The following is a 23050-nucleotide window of genomic DNA, read 5'->3' on the forward strand; positions in this document are numbered from 1 at the left end:
CGAATACAACTGTGGTCACATCATTACTGCCTATCTGTTGTTTCAACGAAAAATTTAAAAAATCATGCAACACATTTGTGAATTTAGAATGGTTTACTTATTTATTTTTTCTGTTTTGGTGTCCGAAAGAAGTAAAGTTTCTTATCATTAAATAATTAAACTAATTTATATTCAAATAACAAACATCTCTTATTAGCATAATTCATGCAAATAAACAGAAAGATTCTTTTTATACCGGACAGCCATCAGGGATAAGTAGAATATTGTTGAATCTGTTACTCGCATTAAGCTGAATGTCCTGAAAAGGAACAGAAAAATCCATTAAAACTGAACACAATTTCAATTAAGAAACAATAAACGATCTGAGTTACATCCAAAAATTTTAAATTTTAATAAAAATTGAAAAATTTCATTTTAACAAAATATCAACAATTGACAAAACAATATTTAAGAAATTTTGCGAATTTTTCTAAATTAAAATCACAACTCCCATTTCATGGAATTTTTAATTTTAAAAATATATTTATTCTCAACTATGTATGGGTTAAGTGCAAATGTATCATTAATACACAGCCAATTCTAAATTATCAAAATACATAGTTTAGACTTTCTCGCAGCCTGAGGCATAAGCCCTAAATGCATTATAGTCTTAATATATTCTCAACTTCTTGAGAATCAGTAAGTCTGATAAAATCGATAGATTAAATAAAAAAATAAAGTGACGCGAACTATTTTAATACAGTATAAGCTAATCTAGATACTTTTCTTAGGGAAAATATAAACCAAAAAAAAAAAATTCACTGTGCTGCCACTTTATAGGTACACCCCTACTGTGCACACAAATGGTTTGTCCCGCAACGTTGCAAGTCACATGACCACAGTTGTGGATATAAATGCAGCAGAACAATCTTTCTAATATCAGTTAAACGTACAAACCGTAGCAAGAATGGGGAAAATAAGTGATCTAACGGACTTCGAACGTGGCATGGTAGTAGGTGTAAGACGTGCTGGACAAACCATCTCTGAAACGGCAGTTCTCCTGAACTTTTCACGCACCACAGTTTCAAGGGTGTATAGAGAATGGTACAACGAACAGAAAACATCCCCTTAACGGCACTCCTGTTGAAGAAAATCGCTTGTTGATGAGAGCGGTCAGAGGAGGGGAGGATGGCTAGAATTGTGCAAGCAAACAGACGGGCCACAATGTCGCACATCACGTCAGAATACAACCTTGGTGCGCAGAACAAAATATCGCAACGGACCACTAGTCGCACTTTGTTGCGAATGGGTTACAACAGCCGACGGCCACATCGCGTACCTTTGTTATCGATGAAGAACAAGAGAGCACGCCTCCTGTGGGCACAGCAACACCAGCACTGGACTATCGAGGATTGGAAAGCAGTTGCTTGGTCTGACGAGTCGAAGTTCCTGGTGCATCATGTTGATGGAAGGCTCAGAATTTGGCGAAAATAACATGAACCCATGGATCCGTCATGTTTGACGACTACTGTGCAAGGTGGTGGGGGGCAGTGTTATGGTGTGGGGAATGTTTCTTGGCACACGTTGGGTCCACTGATACCCATAGATTCGTCTGAGTGCCACATCGTACCTAAACATCGTTGCTGACCAAGTGCATCCATTCATGTTGACAGTTTATCCTCAGTCAGATGGTTACTTCCAGCAGGATAATGCGCCAGTGCACAAAGCCCGAATCACTATAGAATGGTTCCAGGAACATGACAATGACTTTTCTTTGCTGCAGTGGCCCGCTCAGTTCCAGGATCTCAATCCTATTAAACATCTTTTGGATGAGCTGGAAAGGGCTGTTCGCTGCAGGCCTACATCTCCGTCGAATCTCAAGGAACTGCGTGACACACTCATTTCTGCATGGTACTCCATTCCTGCACAACGTTTTCAGCATCTTGTTCAATCCATGCCTAGAAGAATTCAGGCTGCTTTGAAGGCTACATGAGGCTCAATACACTACTAGGTAGGTGTATCTAATAAAGTGGCAGCACAGTATATATATACATTAGAATTATACTGAATTATAAACAATCTGCTTACAAACTGTGAATTATAAACAAAATAATTACAATATTTTTTAAAAGTTTTTATATTTTGTTGTGACACAAAGATAAATCAGTTCTGTACATTTGTTAATCTTTTATGTAATCGAGGAAATGATTAAATTGTTCTTTATAGGAATCGTTTTTTAAGAAAAGACGATTCCTATTAAGAACATTAAATTCGAATCCATTAAAGAAGCTGGAACACATAATCTACATTGAGGAAGGAGTAACTTGGAAAGTTTGTGAGAAGGAGTAACTTGGAAAGTAACAAAATATGTTGATTCGAGAAGAAACAACAATTGACATTATATAGAGTTTTTTAAAAGGACGAAGATTTTATGTTAAATATGCGAAAAGGAGCACATTCTCTTATTAATGAGTTGGAAAGACATCTGTTGAGGGTAAATTATCTCACCAGGTTTATTTATAGGTAAACCGTTCGGAATTTAGAGATGATGCAACAAGGATCTCTAAAAATGGCAGACGTGTACGCTCCACGCAATATTCATTCCAACCTTGTTGACCACTTGTCAGATTTACAATTTATCAACAAGCTCTCTCTCTCTTACTTGAGGGTGGTTGTCAGTATTCTTCTAGAAATGATGACCAGTAATACTTCGTAATGCCAGTCTTAGTTTTCGTTGGGAATGTGAAATGCTTATGAAGCAAGCATGCAGGTTACATCTGTGAGCTGTGTGGGTAAGCAGAAATGGGTGAAGCAACAAAATCCTTCCAAACGCTTGCATTTGCATTGATGGAGCTGTTCTCAAATTTAAGCATATCATATACAGAAATTAAAGAATCTTAGTTTAAGAGGAGCAGGTAGGAACCGTTGCAATCTGAGATCAAGGATTGGCAGCTAATCCCCCAAAGAGAGAAAGACAAATTTCTGTGGTACTAGACAATGGACTGATGAAAGAATAATTAATGTAAGGACGCTTTTAGCCACGCTACCTACTTGGGCGTATTGTATCTCTTGCAAGTCTTATGCAATGAGATTAATTCGAAAAGTAAAGGCAATATTCATATTAAATGCTGACAGCATATCAGAATGGGCTCTTGTGAACGTCAAGCGACAATATGACCGCAACGTTGGGCTGCGGAGGCGCCTTCGTAGCCAGGTGGGAAGGAGCAGCAGTGCGTAGCACACGCTTCTTGAGTTCCGGGGTTCGAGCCCGTCACCACCAAATACGGAGGATGCGGAAAGGTCAGGGAATGACCACCGCATATCCCGGAGCAATATGGCCTTAGTTGCTAATGCTCCTAAAACCAAATAACAATAACAATTGGGCTGCGGTACGTATGATGTTTTTGCTTTAACATGTCAGCCCTGCTTCCGGACTGCATCACTATTCTGAGGGATTGAAAAATCCTGATTCACAAACGACCGTTAGCTCAATACAGGGAAACATTCTTTCCCTCATGGCAGCCCCCCCTCCCGTGCAGTTCTGTTGTGACAAAGCTTATTGGAGGATTTTGCGAGATTGACCAATCATGGTCTCCAAAAGGAAAACCATGTAACTCTCCCACTTAGAACTAGCTCGACAGGACCGTCGTCCCTTAGGGGGATGCACCAAGTGAAATGCACCCGTACGCCGAACTGAAAAGAGGGGGGTTCCCATCTCAACAAAGTGACGTCCACTCAATCCCGGCAAGAAGAGATTCGTCCTTTTCTCTTAACTTTAATTCTCATACTCTTGTTCCCCGAACTCTATGCCGGCCTTTCAGGATACCAGCAGGAGGTGATTCTTGCTGTCAGGTTCGATACCACTGTCACTCTTGAGGGAAGACTGAAATGGGCAAAATCATATACAGATTCCATTCCCCCCCCCATTCATCCGTTTCTGTACAAAGTAGTACAGGAGATGTATTGTGAGGCTAGAATGGTATTACAGTGAGATCCAACATAACTTTGAAAGGGATTCGCAGGTCACCTGCCAAGAGTAGAAAAGACAGGGCGGAAGAATGCTGGTCAGCTAGCAGATTTCTTCCGCTTTCTGACACGGATTCCCTCTCCTCCTCCTCCTCCTCCTCCTCCTCCTCCTCTCTGTGTCAGCTAACGGAAGAATTCTGCTAGCTAACACAAGGAGGAGGAGAGGTGACAGACTTGCTGAGGCACCCTCTGCAGGAGTGGTATGTATTGCAAATAGCACTTTCGTCATGTATATTTGAAATTCTTCACTTTGTACAGCACATCTACACACACTGGCCAAAAAACGAACCTTTGTATTAAGATTATCACAGACAGACGAAATGCGAACAAATGAAAAGATGCAAATAAAACTGTGACATGGGGATGATGACGTGTTGTCGCCTCGTTGAGTATAAAGACTGCGCAGGCTGTTCGACTGTAGAAATCTGAACCCAGAACGGGGAAAACGCATGATCTATTAGACTAAAGAGGTCTTATTAGGGATTCATGTTTAGCAGGAACCACAGTTCAAGAAACGAAAGACATAACTGGTTTCTCAAAGCGTCCATCTCAAAGGTTTTTAATGACATGATTTTTCTACATCTGAAACGCGTAAATGTGGCAGAAAAACAATAATTCAAGACCGAATACGTTGTGCTCTGAGGAGGACTGTACCGGAAAATAGGACATCCAATGTGCAGCATATAATATCTGATTTCAACCAAGCCCACAACAGACAGCCTTATTTCAACCCGTGCCATGCGGAGACAATTGAAGAAATTGAGTATTGGCAGTCGCCTGCCTATTTGGAAGCCATTTAGAAAGAAACTGAGAAATCTGCTTGCAGTGGTCATGGGCTCAGATGAATCACGACACACTTTGTTTTTCCCCTGATGGTAGGCAGAGAGTGTTAGTGTGGCCAGAACCTTACGAAGTGATGGACCTTGCTTGCCTTGTTAAGTTAACCCAAGCATCTGCAGCCGGTATCATTGTGTGGGGAACGTTTTGGCACGGACTAGGTACGGTCATATCGCTGGAAAGTCAAAGATCAAAACTGAAATGTCATCGAGAGAGTACCCGAATTTTGTATCAGATCTACTGCACTTTGCAATGTTACACTTTTATCCCGAAGGCGATGGCCACTTTATGGATGACAATGCAACAACTCATTGTGCTGGAATCTTGTAATAATGGTTGGAGAACCTGACACGGATTTCCACCATCTTCCCTGGTCTCCACATTCAACTTCTAAACAAAGGCGCTCAATTCGATAGTGAATTGAGCGCCTTTTGTTCGTATTTTTTTGGTCAGTGTGTGTATCTCTACTTTTCTTTAAAAAAAATCATGAAAACTATAACTAATATAACAAAATTAGGTCCGTCTACATAAGAGAAGAAAACTTCCAGAAAATTCCTAATTTGCTTCAAAGTATGTTTTCATCAAATGTGATCCGTTTTCAGTTACAACTTCTAAATTTCGCTTGCCGTTTCCAAATGAATTCCATTTTGATTTTGAATCCCTTTGATCGATTCCTCAACCTCAACCACCTAATCTCACATGCCCTAAGCACATCCCGTGATTCCTTCTAAATAAAATAAATAAATTTTATGAAGGAGTTTAATTATGCATGGGTAATACACACACAGCATTTTTACTACCAAGTAGTTTTAATGCATCGTTTTAATTATATCTCATATTGCGAATACCTTCATAACGAGTTACCATGGTATTGCACTACCTTGAATAAGTAACGCTTCACCTATGGAAAAGACTATTGTTACTTATTCTACGCGGATACCACCATGCATAATTAAACTCCTTCATACTCTTAGGCATTTAACCAAGATATACATTTTAGACTAAACCGCGCACACCATCAGGCATCTCTCATATTGTGGAGTTATACTTCATAAATGGGTTGTCACTATTGCAACAACAGGGTACCTACCCACTCACCCACCAGAGAGGGGCCAAAAAGCCTTGAAACGGTGTCACCTGGATGGTAGTATCCGCCGAGAATGAGTAACATTAGTCTTCTCCACTGGTGAAACGTTACTTATTCGAGGTAGTTCAATACCGTGTTAACTCATTGCGAAGAATATGAGATATAATTAAAACGATGCATTAAAACTACCTTGGTAGTAGAAATGATGTATGTGCAATACCCATGCATAAGTAAACTCCTTCATACGCTTAGGTATTTAGCGAAGAAATATATATTTTAAAATAAATTTAATGTTTATGCTCTGGAACAGCATCATAATTTCAGAGGAATTACAAGATAGGGAGAATACTAAAACATGAATATTTAGCAGCCACGTGAAGCAAACTGACTTCAACTCAAGCACATACTGTACCTTCGCGTTTGAATGAGCTGCTTGTTCTGGTATTCTTTGTCAGATCAAATATGCTTCTTATTTAATCTTCTTTTCTCAAACCTTGGCTTTCTTAAATTTACCTTTCTGAGAGCGACGTCATTTTCTCGGCAACTTTAATGTGTATAATGGTTTCAATTTTAATAAATTTACTCTCTAAGGACCTAATAACTGATTTAAATGACCTCGTTCATGGCATCGCTCATTTTTGTAGGAATGTTTTGTGCATTCTGACTCTTATCCTCGATAAAACCTGGCGATTGTCTACAAGTCAAGTGGGGGCGTCTGTGTACAACTACAACACTTGATTGTTTTGGAAAAAATATTGCAGACTCGTATCAGAATCCTTACTTCCACTTTTTTTACATCCTGGTGGTTATACCTCCTCTACATCCGAAAGCAAAGAGGACTTGCCAGCATCACTTTTTTTCTCAATAAGTAGATAAGAAAATACAAATTATATGCTTCCCTCCTCATATAGGTAAATATCCGGCTAACCTTTGAAATTATTTAAACTATCAGCCTCAACTAGGTGGAGGGCAACTTGTTCCAGCACACAGCTATTCGCTGGCTAAAAGAAAACTTCCTACAATCTAATCTGAACCTCAAGCCCTTTAATTCGAATTTATGGCCCCTAGTTCCGGAATTCTTTATAAACAGTGAAAATTCCGCCTTCATTCATTTTAATAATCCTTATTAGAGCCTTAAAAACCTCAATCAGGCTCACTTATGAGGTTCTTGGTTGGCAAGCTTTGTAGCCCACATAATCTGTCTTTCCAAATACGGCCGTCCTTCTGCTGATCGCACCGGAGTTGGACCCTTTCAAGAAGCTCAATGTCTTTTTTCAGACGAATTATCCATACTTGAACATAGTGTTCCAAATGTGGTCTTACAATTGCCTTATACAGTGAGATTATGACCTCCCTATCTCTATGGGATACCATTCGATAAACCATCGATAGAACACCATGGGGTTGCCTGTTTACACTGTTCAGAAGACTTCATATCTGCCCGTATCATAACTCCCAGATCTCTTTCTTTCTCTACTGTTTTTAATTCAACCCCACTCAGTGTATAATTTATTTGTGGGTTGCAATTCCCCAAGTGTAAGACCTTGCATTTAGATGAATTAAAGCATAGTTGCCACCTTCTCTGACCATTTTTGAAATCTATTCAAGTCCTCCTGAAGGAGCGCTGCTTGGCACTGATCATTAACGACTCTACCAATCTTTATGTCCTCTGCAAATTTTGACATCAAGCCTTCTATCCCATCGCCGATGTCGTTTCTGAAAATCAGAAACAACAGTGGTTCTTGCCTTTACGCTCAGATGATTTTCTAATAAACAATCATCTCTAATCACAACATCACTAATTTCATATGGCTCAGCCTCATTCGCACAGACTCTCCTCGGCATAGAGCCTTTCGTCAGTAAAGACCGATGCAACGTAAAAAAAAAAGATAAAAGGTAAATTGCAGCCATTATCAACCCACTGCAGGATGGAAGCTTCCTCAACAATTCATGCTGAGGGAAATGGACCACAATCTGCCACGCTGGTCCAGTATTTAGATCGACCGTATTTAGCAGTCAGGGGTTTGAATCCCGGTCTACTCAAAGAGCGTGTGCTACTGTACTCCCGCTCCTGACCACGCGGCTACGGAGGCCTCGATGCAACGTACTTGTTCAATTAATCCGCAACATCAGCTGGGTTGTTTAAGACTTTCCCACACCCAGTGCACAAGGGTCCGATCTGATTAGCTTTTTTCTTCGTTGTATTCACATTCATAAAAAAATTCCTTGTCCCCATTCTTTGCTCTCTTAACCAATGCTTTCTCATACGCAGCCTTGGCCTCCCCAACCATATTTGCAGTACGATTACAGCTCAACTTGTACCTATTGGGGGCTTCAGTACTTTTCATTGCTCTGTAACCATCCCATGCTATCTTTCTCTGCTCTTTGACCAGCCAGCTACGCAGTCATCCATTTTGGCATCCTTCTCCTACAGTATTTTCTTAAGGGTATGTATGTATTCATGGATTCTGTGATTTTTGCTTTAAAAGTATTCCATAATTCAAAATATATTCACCTTCCATCTGCAATCCGCTCAGTTAATAGATGCCATATAGTGTCTTAAACTGTCAAAGTCCCCTCTTCGGAAGTTAAAACCCGTGCCTTTACCTTTTAACTAATCTAATCAAAATCTGTAGTTCATATATTATATACCCCCTAGTCCATATTTTCAATAAAATCTTAGAAAGTGGAGAGTTTCCAAATATCTGGAACACACATTTTGTTCGGTCAGTCCCTAAATGCAGGGACCCCAAGCGGCCTCAAGATTTCAGGCCTATTGCCATCGGCTGTGGGTTCCTCAAGATATTTGAAAAAGCAATCCAGCCCACCATTGCAGACCACTGTTTCAATCACAGGCCTCCCTACCTCCACACCGTGATTAAGGGGAGATCGACTAACAGCAACCTCCTGGACACCCTTACCAGAATCCAGAAAGCCCTCAATAACAGGGCAGAGCTTGATGTTATTTTCTTTGACATAAAAGCGACCTATGACAAAATAGACATAGCAGCTCTACTCACTATTCTCCAGCATTACTTCAACATCACAGGAACAACTCTAGGCATCATTAAATCAATCTTGGAGCATAGACATCTCATCGTCTTACATCGCAGCTTTCGAACAACTTGCATTACTAATAGAGGTGTCTCACAAAGGGGAGTCCTATCATCAACCCGATTTACTGCAGCGCTGGAGCCCTTCCTGTCAACCCAAACTGACTTCAAATCATACGTTGATGACCTGAAACTTTATATCACATCTGACCAAACTCAGGTTCTTAGAAATACCTTGCAGACAAGTAAAACCATACATGACCTCCAACAATATCTGGATCCCACCGTATTACAGATTAATCAAGCAAAAACAGCTCAAATGTCTTTCACCTGGAAGAAGTCACGCAATGATATCAATCTTACCATCAATGGATCACCCATTCAGAAAGTTAAAACACACAAGGATCTCGGATTAGTATGGGATGAGAAGCTGACATTCCAGGCTGACCTCCTGAACAAAAAAATCAAAATGTACTCCGCTATGTGGGAGATCCGCCAGGAACTAACGGGAATTCATGACGCCGACCTGGTAAAGAAATATGCTGTCCGATGTGTCTATCCCATACCTCTCTATGCAGCAACCATTTGGTCCTCTGCTCCCACAACACACTTCAACAAGTTCCTCAGCCTGGAATAATGGCTCCTGAAATGGCTCAACTGGCGGGCTGGCAACCAATACACCATTTCTAGGGCCCTACATAGATCTGGAAGTCACCCCATGGAAACAACAGATTGTGGCAGCAAACCTTCTTACACTTGCCAGACTAATCACAAGACGACTCGACGCCCCTGACATTACTGATCTAATAAAAACTCCCCGCATTGCCGGAAGGAATCAAATGGACCCAAGGCTCCAACTCACAATCAGGTTGAACAACCTGAAAGGCTTGAGACGGATGTTCCCAGGAAACACGGTAGATTTGATCAACGGTCTAGCCATCGACCTGGATAAATTCTGCGAGTAGCATACATGCAGACGTCAGAAGCTGACGGACATATATGCAAACATACACTTATGAGACGCCACCAGAAGGAAAATTGTCACGACAATGCATCCCATGAAAGATGAATGAAAAATAAAATAAAGTGAAGCCATCACTGGTCCTCTCTCTCTCTCTCTCTCTTAGAATCTACTACTCCAAAGACGCCTGGCTGTGTGCACTAGGACAGTCAAGATTGAAGAGATACCAAGGGCAACAACCGGTGAAGGATTGCCTCAATTCTCTATATTTTGTACAAATTTCTCATGGTTTTGTAATTTACAGCACTTTTGAGAAAATAATATCCTTTAATTCGAGACACTTCGGTATTGCACAACTTTCAAGTATGTAAAATAATAAACACTGTAAGTTCTCTACCTTTCGGGTTAAGCATACACGTGCTCTATGTAACCACCGGACACACGACCCTGTCTTAACCTCTGTATGTAAATATCACCCCCCCCAGTTTACTGCTGTCCAGGGGGTGGCCCTTGAGCAGAGCAATAAACAGATTAATAAATAAATAAACTACTGCAACATCTTTCTTCATCTGCCAACTGCAGCATAACAGGCATCCTTGCTATGACTGAAGATTGCCAGGCAGAAATGAGAAAATAAAAAAAAAAGACACTTATCTAGTAAAATGTTTATTCATACTAGGCTTATGTCAGCTTAGTTTTATTTAATCTTTTTTATTATGGAAAGCACCATTGAATTTTTTTAAAATGCAAACATCCATCCATAGCTCAATAAGAGTTCCGAATCGGACACATGCTTATATGTTCCCCCTCCCCCCTTATTTTGGACTCTTGAATACGTCCAGGAAATTTTTGAAACTTCCATTTATGTTCAATAATTGCCCACAGGAAAATTTGTTTTTCTTTTTAATTTGTTTACTATAAATTATAACATTATTTGTTTGATAATGTGTGTGCCAATAGCTTCTTAATAGGAAGTTACAATTTATTTATTTGATCAAGTTTACTATTGCGCAATTTGATTAAATAAATTGTGTTATGCTATACACCCTGGTATCGCTTTTTTGGAACTTCACCCGTTATATTCTGAATGAAACATTCCCCTCCCCTCCCCCCCCCCCCCCATCTTCCATTCTGTAGTGTACTTCAGTCGCTGCTGTGGTTCTTAATATCTTTTACGGTAGGTAGTCCTACGCGCATTGTGGTATGGTATGGTTTATAAAAGGATATCTGGATTGTTACGAAAACGTTCGTGGAGGGGATTATCATCGAGAGCTGCACGTATTGAGCAGTGATTGTTCTGTCCACGAGATATCTAGAAGTCGGTCATTGTCCAAGTCCTCGTGAGATTGTAGCTATTGCGCAACAGAAATAGCTGTTATATTTCGTTTTGATACAAGTTGCAGCATTTGCCGAATTCTCTGGTAAGCCACTTCTTTTGTATGTTGCTGTTTTATTATTGCGTGTTTTTGGGGAATCTGTGAAGAGATTACGTTTCTATCAGTCACTTGTATTTATCGTTCAATTTTTGTTCCACAAGTGAAGTTCCTTTTGAAATATTTCGTTGATGTTAAGTGTCGCAAAGTTACACTGGGTATTCTGACGTGGTCTGTTCAACTGCCTCCGTATTGTGTTCATCCACTTTTCTAAGTGCATTTAACCAGTATCAGCGAAGTTCATCAGTATCTGCTGTTCTTCACCCTTCCCCACCCCCTACCATCCAGAATTGCATGCCGATTTTCGTTATGGCTTGTTGAATCACTACAAGAAAGTGGTAATGCGAAATCTTCATAGTCATGTTTTACCTACAAAATCCACGTAATTTGTTAACAGGATATACTGATGCGCCGTGATCTCTGTTGGTTCCAAGTAGCACAATCCAACCCAAGTGTTTGATGAGAAAGAGGACAACCATTATCCTACAAGAGCGGACTTCCGTACGTACCTGGAAGAAAACAGCTGTGGTACACTTTAATAAAGGATTACAGGGGGGTTACTGTTTATACCCTGGTTAATGTTTGGCATTTTTCACCATTGCAACAAAGGGTACGAGTCATCAGCGTGTTCTACATTTGTCAGGAGAATCTTGTGTAGTGCGCCATTTCCAAGTAAAACGAATTCTAGAGAAGTAGTGCTCTGTAAAAAGCAAACGCAAGGTCCGATGAATTTATTCGATACTAATGCTTTCCATTCAGGAAGGTTATCGAAATCTAACGACTGTCCAAATCATAAACCCACAGCCACCACGTCCTGTTTTCATAAATTATACTAACTTTTCTGTACTCTCATACAGTTGGGCAAAGACATTAATGGTGTTTTTCCATAAAATTATACTTTTAGTAATGACCACGCTTATACCACGTGAATATTGAGTTTATTCAGTTAATAACCAAGAGTATCTAAGAGAATACACAGCAGGGATCGAGACATTCTGCAAGCAGGGGGCTGACAACAGCTAATATATGGTCTGATGATGGGTACCGGCAAGGTTCCCTAAACGTCATATTAGTGTATAGGCATTTAGTTATTAATTGAATAAACTTAATACTCACGTGGTATAAGAGTGGTCATTACTACAAGTAAAATTCCATTTTCTACACTCATCAGATCTGTTGAGAATGATACATTTTTTTTTCTTTGTTATGAAGCTTCATTTTTAACCACGTCTCTGAAGGGCTTGGACAAGCGTTGTACCTTACGTAGAGGGGCTCCTAAACGTCAGTTCAAAACAGAGATAGCCTGCCGTAGTACATGTGATTATACATTACTCTGTAAAGCGGTCAGAGCTGAACTCCAGATTATGGGGTCACCATGTTGCGGGCATGGCCAAATTCTGGACGGATTCAAGCAAAAGAGGTCACTTCCTCCCGTGGTGTACCCATAAACTGGACTATAACCGCGGTCAGAAATGTAGGAAGTGTTGTTTGTAGTAATTTTGCTACCAGGAAGACGATCATTTGGAAAGGGTACCCGTCCGTGTCATGAAGAGGCGGTCAAAACCATGAAGGTACCGAGCTATCAAATGGATAGGACAATTAAAAAATAAACAATTTTAAATTTCTAATTAAGGGTGGAAATTTCACATCTATGACGACTTAGTGGAGAAGTGATCCTCGAGCACCTTTGACACATTGTTTATTATCATGACTGAGTGATTGCCACACTACACAGGTTATTTGCTCCTAAGTTTCACACCTACGATGTATATATCCTATATGAGTTGTCACGGTATGCATGTATATTCCCAATGGAGAGAAGAAAGTGTTAAAAATAAAACAGGGTGTTAATTTAGCAGGTGGCGTTTTCTATATTTCTATTAAGACTTAGTGTGATAACTGGTTTCGAATTCGTCAGATCCTCTGGAAGAAACAAAAATAAAAATCACCGGGACCTCTTAAATTCTTGAGATCCACCTATAAATCAGATTTGTACATTTAAAACAAGAAATAAACTTTGATTACTAAGTCCTTCAATGATAAAAGATTTACTAATATACCAGTAATTACAAAAGCTATTTTAACTTAAAACTCTTCAGTATCTTAACCAATTACGATTCAAATGGACCGTCCTCAACAATCTAACCAGAACGATATTGGTCCATGGTTTAAGAAATACTGATCTTTTCTCAACGGGACAGACTTCAGATATTCTCTAGTGGAGATCAACGTAGGATTTGTACTGCTGTTCTATTATGTCCTCTCAATTACGGTCCCGTCTTGAAAACATTAAACTCTTGTTTCCAGAAGAGTTTGTTTTCATGAGGAACCTCAGGAAGTTTACGCTTGGTTAGTCTTATCGACAAGGGGAATAAACTGCTTTCTTGATGGTTGAATGTCGGGCGAAATTTACGTATCATACTCATTCCACCGATACCTTCTGTCGGTGGAAAGGGTATGACAGGAGTGGATGTAGCTGTCCAGAAGTTTTTTTTTTTTTTTTTGTTGATGATGCTGAAAGACTGGCTTCTTCGCTCCTTTTTGATCTTTATTAATTTACATTCAGAAACCTATTGTTACTTTACAAAATACGTGCAATAAGGATTTTAAAATGCAATAAGTAGCTTCAAAATGCAACCCAATTCGCAATTCAACAAAATTTTATTAAAAACGTTTAGAGAATTGAATTAAAACTGTTTCATATCTATGACGACTTAGTGGAGAAGTGATCCTCGAGCACCTTTGACACATTGTTTATTATCATGACTGAGTGATTGCCACACTACAGATATGTTTCAGAACTTATTGCCACAATACAGATATGTTTCAGAACTTATCTGAAGTGTTTACCATGTTTGTATAGACATTCATTCACTCTTTTTAATGTGGTTGATGCAACTCTACAAATAACACGACGGTGACCATCTGATGGTATGGGACTGCTTCACTTGGTTAGGACTGGGTTCATTGGTAACAAGTGCCTGAAACTGAGAAGGCCATGGCCCAGTCCGATGTTTTGAACAATTAAGCACTACCTACGTTGTATCAATAATCAGCACGGCTATTCCATGTCATAACAGGAATGGTTTGTTGACAGTGACATCTGAAAGTCGGACGGGCAGGCTCACATCTCGATCTCCATTGAACACTTGTTGGGGGCGGGGAGGCTCATGGATAGCACAGTTGATACAATCACCGTCCTTTCCACACCGGTTGGAAAAGACCGATCTCAGGAGAGGGTGGCTTGTTTTTTCGCCCACCAAACAGCAAATCGACCACCGAATACACAATTTACAGACATATTACATTCAACGCACTATGCCCTAAGTTGCTGATGCGCGTAAAATCCTACAAGAACCTGTGGGACAGAATGAACCTCCAAATTAGGTTGTCCAAAGCAGCTTTATTCCAAACTGGCTGCTTTACAGAATGAATGGATGCAAATTCCGGCTGACACAACTTACTGAAAGCTGGTAGAAAGCATGCCCAAGAGGACTGAAGTTTTCATACAAGTTTCTAAGGTGGCTTAACTGTATATTAGGTATTTAATTAAAAGCTATTTTATGAACTGTATTGCAATAAGAGCTGTCTGTGTCTGAATACAAGTACAAATTTGAACAGGATTTACGTGCATTAATAATATATACAATAATTAAAAAAGATAAACAATTTAAAATACTGGAAATTTGAAACTTTACGACTCTCAGTATTTGAGTACAGATGAAAGTACAAGGAGGTAAGGAAGCGGTTTCTGCATTTCTGGTAGTGCTTCCATCGATAATTCATTCGATGACAAGTTCATTGACAATTATTTGTTTTTCTTATAGAAGTCGTTGAAGTACAAGCAGTTCCTATGCAATCAAATTTCTATATTAAACGACGCAACAATAGATTTTTTGTTTCTCTTGATATATCGTGCATCTCGTGGATTTTGAATTGTACCCAAATTTCCGTCGGATATGGCTTAGCACCCGTAGATTTAGAGGAATGGAGGTTACGCTTATTGGAATCCTTAGTGAAATTTTAATAAGTCCACCTTTGCGATAAAAGGTATAAAATAAGGTCTTTTTTTTACCTTTTGTAATGATCAGGACTTCGTGTCCATCAGTAGTCTATCAGCAAGCATACTGGGCAACCCCCTTCCATGGTAACATTTCTCCGTGGTAGCAATATTATGATGAAAACGTCCAAGGTAATCTGGGAGAAGAGAGTAAATGAGATCCGGGAAGTATTTTGAGAGACATAATGCAAGTCTGATATTTACAAATCTTCTTTAATAGGGGCGCTATAGACAGTCTCTGTGACTGGTGTAATCACAGCGCACTTAACAAATGCTACCTGATGAATGAGCGCACTAACGTGACATTTTAAAAGCACATTCAACAGCAATTGTCACCAAAAACTAAAACAACACGAGTTTATTTAATGGGTGACAACGTTAACACACAATTCCGATTGACCTGCCTGGGAGGTTTTCCTTCTGAACTCCCAAAAACTGACCCCTAGGAAGATCTTAAGCTCTTGGGCTCTGAAACTTTCTCAATCACCAGTCCAGTTAATAGGAACAGATGGATCTAAAATATCTTGCGAACTGATGGGACCAGGGGGAAATAGGCTGCACATACGAAATCAGCGTTAAAAATAAAGTCCTCCATATTCCCGTGCTGTATCTATCGTTTTCGAACCACTATTATTATAACCTGCATTTCTTTTAGCATCCTATTTTTATTAAAACTGATTAACCTTTATTTGCGATACAGCTTTCAGAAAGACTATGCCCCTCAAGCCACACCACCACCAACACTACTACTGCTGCAGAGGCCCATACCAATTGAGTGTAATTAAAATTCACCCAATCTGACGCATCTTCAGCGAAAATTAATTCATGGAATGAGTTTTTATTTGTGGACACTGAGACTGTGCAGAGGAAAGTATGCAAAACAAAGAAGCAAGTGAGAGTCACGCACTAGTACTAACCACTCTTCACAATCGTAATAATTCGAGTGATTTTTAAATCACACACTCGCTTCTCATTAAAGTCCCCACACTTAACAGCTCACAAGGGCTTCAAAGAGTTTCGCTGGATGAAAGAGTTGCGAGCGGTTCGATTGTCTGCGAACATTCTCTGAAAAGATTCGCATGGCATCCAATGTGGACTCAATCCCATCCTCGTTCTCTCCAGCAACGTGGATTGTCTCGAGACAACGTATATGCAAGATGGTACTCCTTCTCATATTCGACGCGTGTCATGTAAGTGCTTCGAGCTCATTTTACCAACGAAAAATTGTTATAGTAGAAAGAATTTCTGTAAGCCACACACTCGGTCTACAGTTCCACCCCTTCTCGTCAACGAACCGTTGATCTAAGAAAGGCACTGCTACGTAAGCAGTAGGTACCACGCATTACGTGGGTGAAAAGTATACAGAATGAGAGGGAGAAGGTAGCAGCTAACGAATGACCTTCAACCTTCTAAAGAACTTAAAATCGACTACTGCTTAATATCTCTCCTGCTACATATTTAATTGTTTAAATATAGCACGTCCTCTGAATATTCGACAACCCCATTGAAACAGCTGCAATGATGACAACATTCAGTTCAAATAAGGAACGTCTCTGCCGAACCTTTCTCTATTTGTGGTACTGTTCAAACAACTCGTGTTGCACGTGCAGTTCGGTGGTATTTGCACAATCCAAACGAGTAAACTTCGGTTGAAGTTATATTTCAAATGGACCTGAGCGTTGCGCGTCTTTTCGTGAAAGAGCGACCTCCCGTGTGATAAATAAGCAGAGTTGTTTTTTTAGTATTTCGTTTTCTTGTTCATTCCATAAAGTAACTTCTCCTTCAAGTTGTAAGCAGAATCCTGAAAAGGTAATCTGCTTTCTTTTTTGTTCGGTAACTTGGTAAAGGCAATTTCCAGGGGGCAAAAGGAATAAAAATTAATCTTAACATTACCCTTCAAGGTTTACGAACTCAGTTTACCAGGCTTTTCTCATCCCAATAGGGTAAAAACATGTCCTCAGTAGTTTCCAGCCTCTCATCTTGCCGTTATTGGTTATTTTGATTCTGGATCGTAACGATTCATGACTCGTCACACGTGATAAGGTGCGATGAATCATGGATAACTTCATTACGATTATAGATAATGCCAGTGTTGATAAAAAATATACTAGTTGTCTTTGGTCATCAACTAAGATCCCGAAGTACCTTATTTAGTGTATCCAGTCCATACGATTGGTGAGTAAACTCCCGCCTTCTGGCCAATTTTTCCTTACCTTCAATTAAGTCGCATACCATAGAGAAACGTACTATACTTTTTACATAACTGCAAACACAACCAATTAGGTTCAATGAATTCCTCTGTACTACTAATTCAATACAACCGCCGCATGAATGTCCTCCAACCTACCTCAGCCCCTTACACGGCTTTCGTATGTCCAATCTGACAAATTTAAGAACCTTCTATAAAATATTCATCCTTCTAAAAGCATTTTGAAATCTGTTGCATCTAAGCGAAAGTACGTCGCCTGCCCACTTTATTAGGACTAAAACGATCTTATGTCATCAATGAACAGGGACGAAAATATACGGCGACAGCAAGGTGTTTGGCGTCCTGGACGGATTATCAAGTTTAATCGTCTAGGAAGAATCCAGAAAACAATGCGCTGTTGAAGTAGGAAACCTTAATGGAAGCCAGTGATTTCGAACAGAAACCAAAAAATAGGGCTGCAAGAAACGCAAAGGTTGGGTACAGGAGGAATGGATGCAAGTTATGTGGTTAGATGTACGCTTTTCCAGCACCCGTGGAAGAGTTCACATATTCTAAAATCCACACGAGGCATTGGAACCACCCTGCTGTGTACAACAGTACAGACTATAGGCGTAATCCTGTGGATATATTTTCGTATTTCTTGATCCTCCAATTCTCTTACGTCCGAAAGAATTGTTTGACGCACAAGAGGTAGATTTAGTATTTGCCGTAGCCATCTGAGTTACCATCATCTGAATCGTAGTCATCATCTGTAAACTGGAAAAACGTATTCGTTAGCACAATCCCCTGCCCACCTTACTCCAGGAATTGAGGTAAGTTTTTTTTACGAGTATGGTCTAATATTTCTCTTGTTATTATTCAACGCATTTACTTCATGCCACATCGTGTCGAAGCAGTGATTTGGGCCAAGAGGCCAGCACGCATTAGCTCCTTATCCTAATAAAGTGACTATGTAGTGTATAAATGAACCAGCATTGCATTTCATCCTTTTCTTTACTATTATTACTATTTCCATCTCTCTGATTTTTTCCCTTTAGTGCCATTTCCCCTCCGTGCATTAATAATCCCACAGAAAGGGGGAAAAAGTCCCATGGGTCCTTGATCCATTTCTTCGCATTGGAAATTTCCTTGTATAACGCCCTTAATGCCTCCCCCTTACAAAAAAAAAAAAGGGATTTTTGCTAATTGGATAAAGTGGTGACAACTCCTTTTTCAAGTTCTTCGTGGAAGTGGGGTCTCTGTGCCGACAGTATGTACACATCATCTGTCACGTGCTGTCACCATTAATGTTATGGTGTAGTCAACGAATTACGGTCTGATCCGTGAGAATATCTACGTTACTCTTGACCTTTCGAGACAGAAACCAGATATAAAGAAAAAGGATAGAAATTATTTAAAAATTCTCAGAAAATGTTTCTTAGCTGCGACTGAGAAATTTATTTAATTAAGTTTAAACAGAATGGTGTGGTTACTAGTTGGAATTAGTTACGCTATTATAATTATAAAAATGCGTGTGAATTAGGTTTGAACTTTGCACATTAATCTGTTTGCCACACTAAGATGACGTCTGTCTGTTCTCATTTCCCACTTCCATAGCGATAAGTTTTGATAATTTTTAGAGGAAATTTCTCTGAAATGCCTTTTTAATAAAAATCCACGTAATTTACATAAAATTGTACATTTGATAGCACACCCATCGAAATATCATTAATTAAATGGACTACTTTATGAGAAGTAAATTACCGCAGTAATTTCTGCTGAAGTTTATTAGGACAGAAGTCTCCCACTCCATCTCTTCGTTAGTCTTGTCTCTTGTGCAGCTGATGGTCATGATATTCGAATTGAAGAATGCATCCACTGGTTAATATACGCAATTACCAAAAGTCGTGGACCACCAAACAATGCACCCATTTTACGAAAACCCTTGGTTATTTGAATATTGTAGAGAGGAGTGGGATAGAGCACTTTATAAATGAATCTACAGGAGGGTGGAGCCTTCTAGAATGTCCGTGTCATGCAAACGAGCTCGACGAATTGGGAAGATATGAGGACTCGTCCATTGAAGCCAACATCACTTGCCCAATATTTATTACTTAAATTTCATTAGTCTCTAAACTAATTTAATGGAATTAGATATCTGAGTGATATACCACGTCTCCTTTACCATCCAGACAATAATCCGTTGGGTGTACTTTCAAAGTAGTTGAAATTTCCCGTGCAATGCAAGTTCCAAGAATTCTTTTTTTTGAATAAGCTGCCTTCCCATCAGATGATTTCTTGTAGTTTTTGAACTACAGGCGCCATTTTTATAATAATGGTTTTCTTTACTAATTACAGTTTATCCAGTTCGTATTTTGTAAAATTAATGTCAATGTTTGATCTTCGTTTGTTCCATACAGTGATGCGCCGCATGTATCTGAATCACAAAATACTCATGAAGAAAACATAGAAATGAACTGAAAATGGAAAATAACAGAAATTACATGGGCAATGAAATGTTTTACGTACCTGAGGAATTAGTAAACCTTGAATTTTGAAGGCTGAAAATAAAATAATTTAACAACTGGTATAAGAGCAGCAGGCCAGTACTTGTTTGCGTCTTAAAATATTTCATCTGAAAATCCAACTGGAACGTTACAGAGGAGTACGCTTTTTTCTAACATTTAAGAGAAATATTAATTTCATTTTATTTGTAAATTACTCCCTTTTAAGTATACAATATATTACTAAAAGTAACCGGAGACCTGCATGTTCCAAAGATCCTAATACTATCATGGACTGATAAATTCCTGTGGCATTGTTCGATGAAGACTGACGCCATTTATTATGTACCACTCTTCTAAACTCCTTCCGGATCTACGGTTTCTGACTACGGTGGAGGTGGATCACGTATGACCTTGCAACATCTTGTGGACAGAGTTATTTTCAATTATTGCAATGTTCCCATATCTAGCAATATCGATAATCGTCGGGTAGCGGGAAAAACATCGAGAAGATAAGGAAATATACAAATTATTTTCCCTCCCTTACACAGGAAACTAACTATCCAGTTGACCTTTGAATTTATTCAAACTGTCAGCCTCAACTACATGCGACGGCAACGTGTTCCAGCAATCAACGACTCGCTGGCTAAAATAAAACTTCCTACAATCTAATCTAAACAACCCCTGTATTTTGAATTTATGCCCTCTAGTTCTGGAATTCTTCATAACAGTGAGATTTCTACCTTCGTTCATTTTACTAACTCCTCTCAGAGCCTTAAAAAAAAACCTCAATCAGGTCACATCTGAGGTTCCTGGTTGCCAAACTCTGTAGCCCACATAATCGGAGTCTTTCTTCGTATGGTCGTACTTTTGCTGATCTCAACGTTCGAGTTGTCCGTCTTTGGACCCTTTCAAGAGGCTCAATGTCTTTTTTTTCAGATGAGCCTCCATACTTGGACATAGTATTCCAAATGTATTCTTACAAAATAAATATATTAAATTTTATTTAAGAATAAATAAGATTTCTTAATTATCTTTTTAAGAAGCAGCTTATTTTTCATCAAAGATTTTGGAAGACTACACCACGTTGAAGCTATCTTGAATGTGAATAATAAATTAAAATTTTCTTTAATTTATTATTCATAGCTGAATTTCTTTTACTAAAGTAGTTTTTATATTGAAGCATGCTTTTTTGTGATGAAGTGAAACAGTTTCGGCCTAACAAGTTTGTTTCCTTAAATAAGTGCGATTTTATCCTAAAAATGTTTCTAATGGTCCTCACTTTGATCGTTGCTATACTGTCATGTCTGAAACTGGTTAAGACTGTGTAGTGATTAATTCATTGGATATCTACTAAACTAGAAAAGAAAAGGGAAATTTTCGTAGACTAGGTCTATCAAACAGATCACTCTGCGATGTTAGAAAGTGTTGCTTTGGTATTAAACTTCTCTATTGACCTCTCTTAACAAATGGAAGTGCTTTTCTTTTCTTTAATCCCCTCGCTAATTAAGAATAATCTCCCCATAACTGCTTACGTAGATGATTTTAAGATTTGGCCCATCTCTCATTCTGTGAAATAAGAAATGACAAGTAATATTTTTATAAATCGGTGCTCGGATACTCTCTGCAATTTCTTTCGGCCTCGCTATAAATCCTCAAATATCCGCCCATCTCTCTATAAATACAAAATCTGCTCCATTTCAGTTTTCTTCGGCCCTTGGCAACGCTCAAATATATTTTTATTCTAAGCTTCTTTTAAAACTCACCTTAAAGTCTAAAATTAAATCCCTTAAGTGTGCTTTAGAGCCTTAAGAAAAATCTTATGCATATTCCGAAAGAGCCATAATAACGAACTACATAAACTCACCTACGCGCATTCGCTTTATGGCTCAGTCATGTTGTCTGCTCCTGAAAAATCCCATCTTTCTCTTCTATCTTCTGAGTGTGTGTCATTCTAAAATGGGCTAGCGTTAAAGCCAGAAATTTGTTTACCTGGTCTAGATCAGAAATGTATAAAGCCCTAAACTATACTTCTATTTAATAATAGTATTCGCAACTTGTTCCAGCAATAAGCGACTCGCTGGCTAAAAGAAAACTTCATACAATCTAATCTAAACCTCAACCTCTGCAATTTGAACTTATGACCGATAGCTCTGGAATTCTTTATAACAGTGAATTCCACCTTCATTCGTTTTACTAGTATTTCTCAGAGCCTTATAAACCCCAATTAGGTTCACCTCCTAGGTGCCGGGTTGCCAAGCTTTGCAGCCCACATATACACAGTCTTTCCTTATATGGTAGCCCTTTTGCCGATCCTACTATCCAAGTTACTCGTCTTTGGATCCTTACAAGAAGCTCAGTCTTTTTTCAGACGAGTTCTCCAACTGTGGTCTTACAATTGGAGCCTTATACAGTGGGATTTTGACCTTCAAAGTTCTTGATTCAAAAAGTCCCTCTCTGCATGATATTTAAATTAAGATTCATACATTATTGGTACACGTATATATAACTTTAAAATTTTGTAATGTAAGTTTTTAAATGCATGCAATTCGTAATTATTTATTTTTGTAATATTAATTTCGGTGTTAGAATTCGTATAATGCTGGCCACGTGCCGTCCTGGGTTATCACTGTTCTAACATGGTGTAATTTCTTTCTGATGATCCACTAATGAACTCATAATCTCTTGTAAATCTTTACTAATTTAAATCTATTTGTTTTGTCATCTGTGGCGCCTGTACTACCTTGTTAATAGAACTTGCCTGTCTGCTTATTTTACTACTGGACAGACAGACACGGCTTTTGAAGTACAGTCCATGATATTTAATTCTTATAAAGGAATAACCATCGGTATATACATTATTAGGATTTTAATCTTTTAACCAATAAATACTCTTCGCATCAATTTATATATGTGAGGAAT

This window comes from Mastigoproctus giganteus, chromosome 1, assembly GCF_048544385.1.
Source record: "Mastigoproctus giganteus isolate SK-2022 chromosome 1, ASM4854438v1, whole genome shotgun sequence".
Taxonomy (NCBI): Eukaryota; Metazoa; Arthropoda; class Arachnida; order Uropygi; family Thelyphonidae; genus Mastigoproctus; species Mastigoproctus giganteus.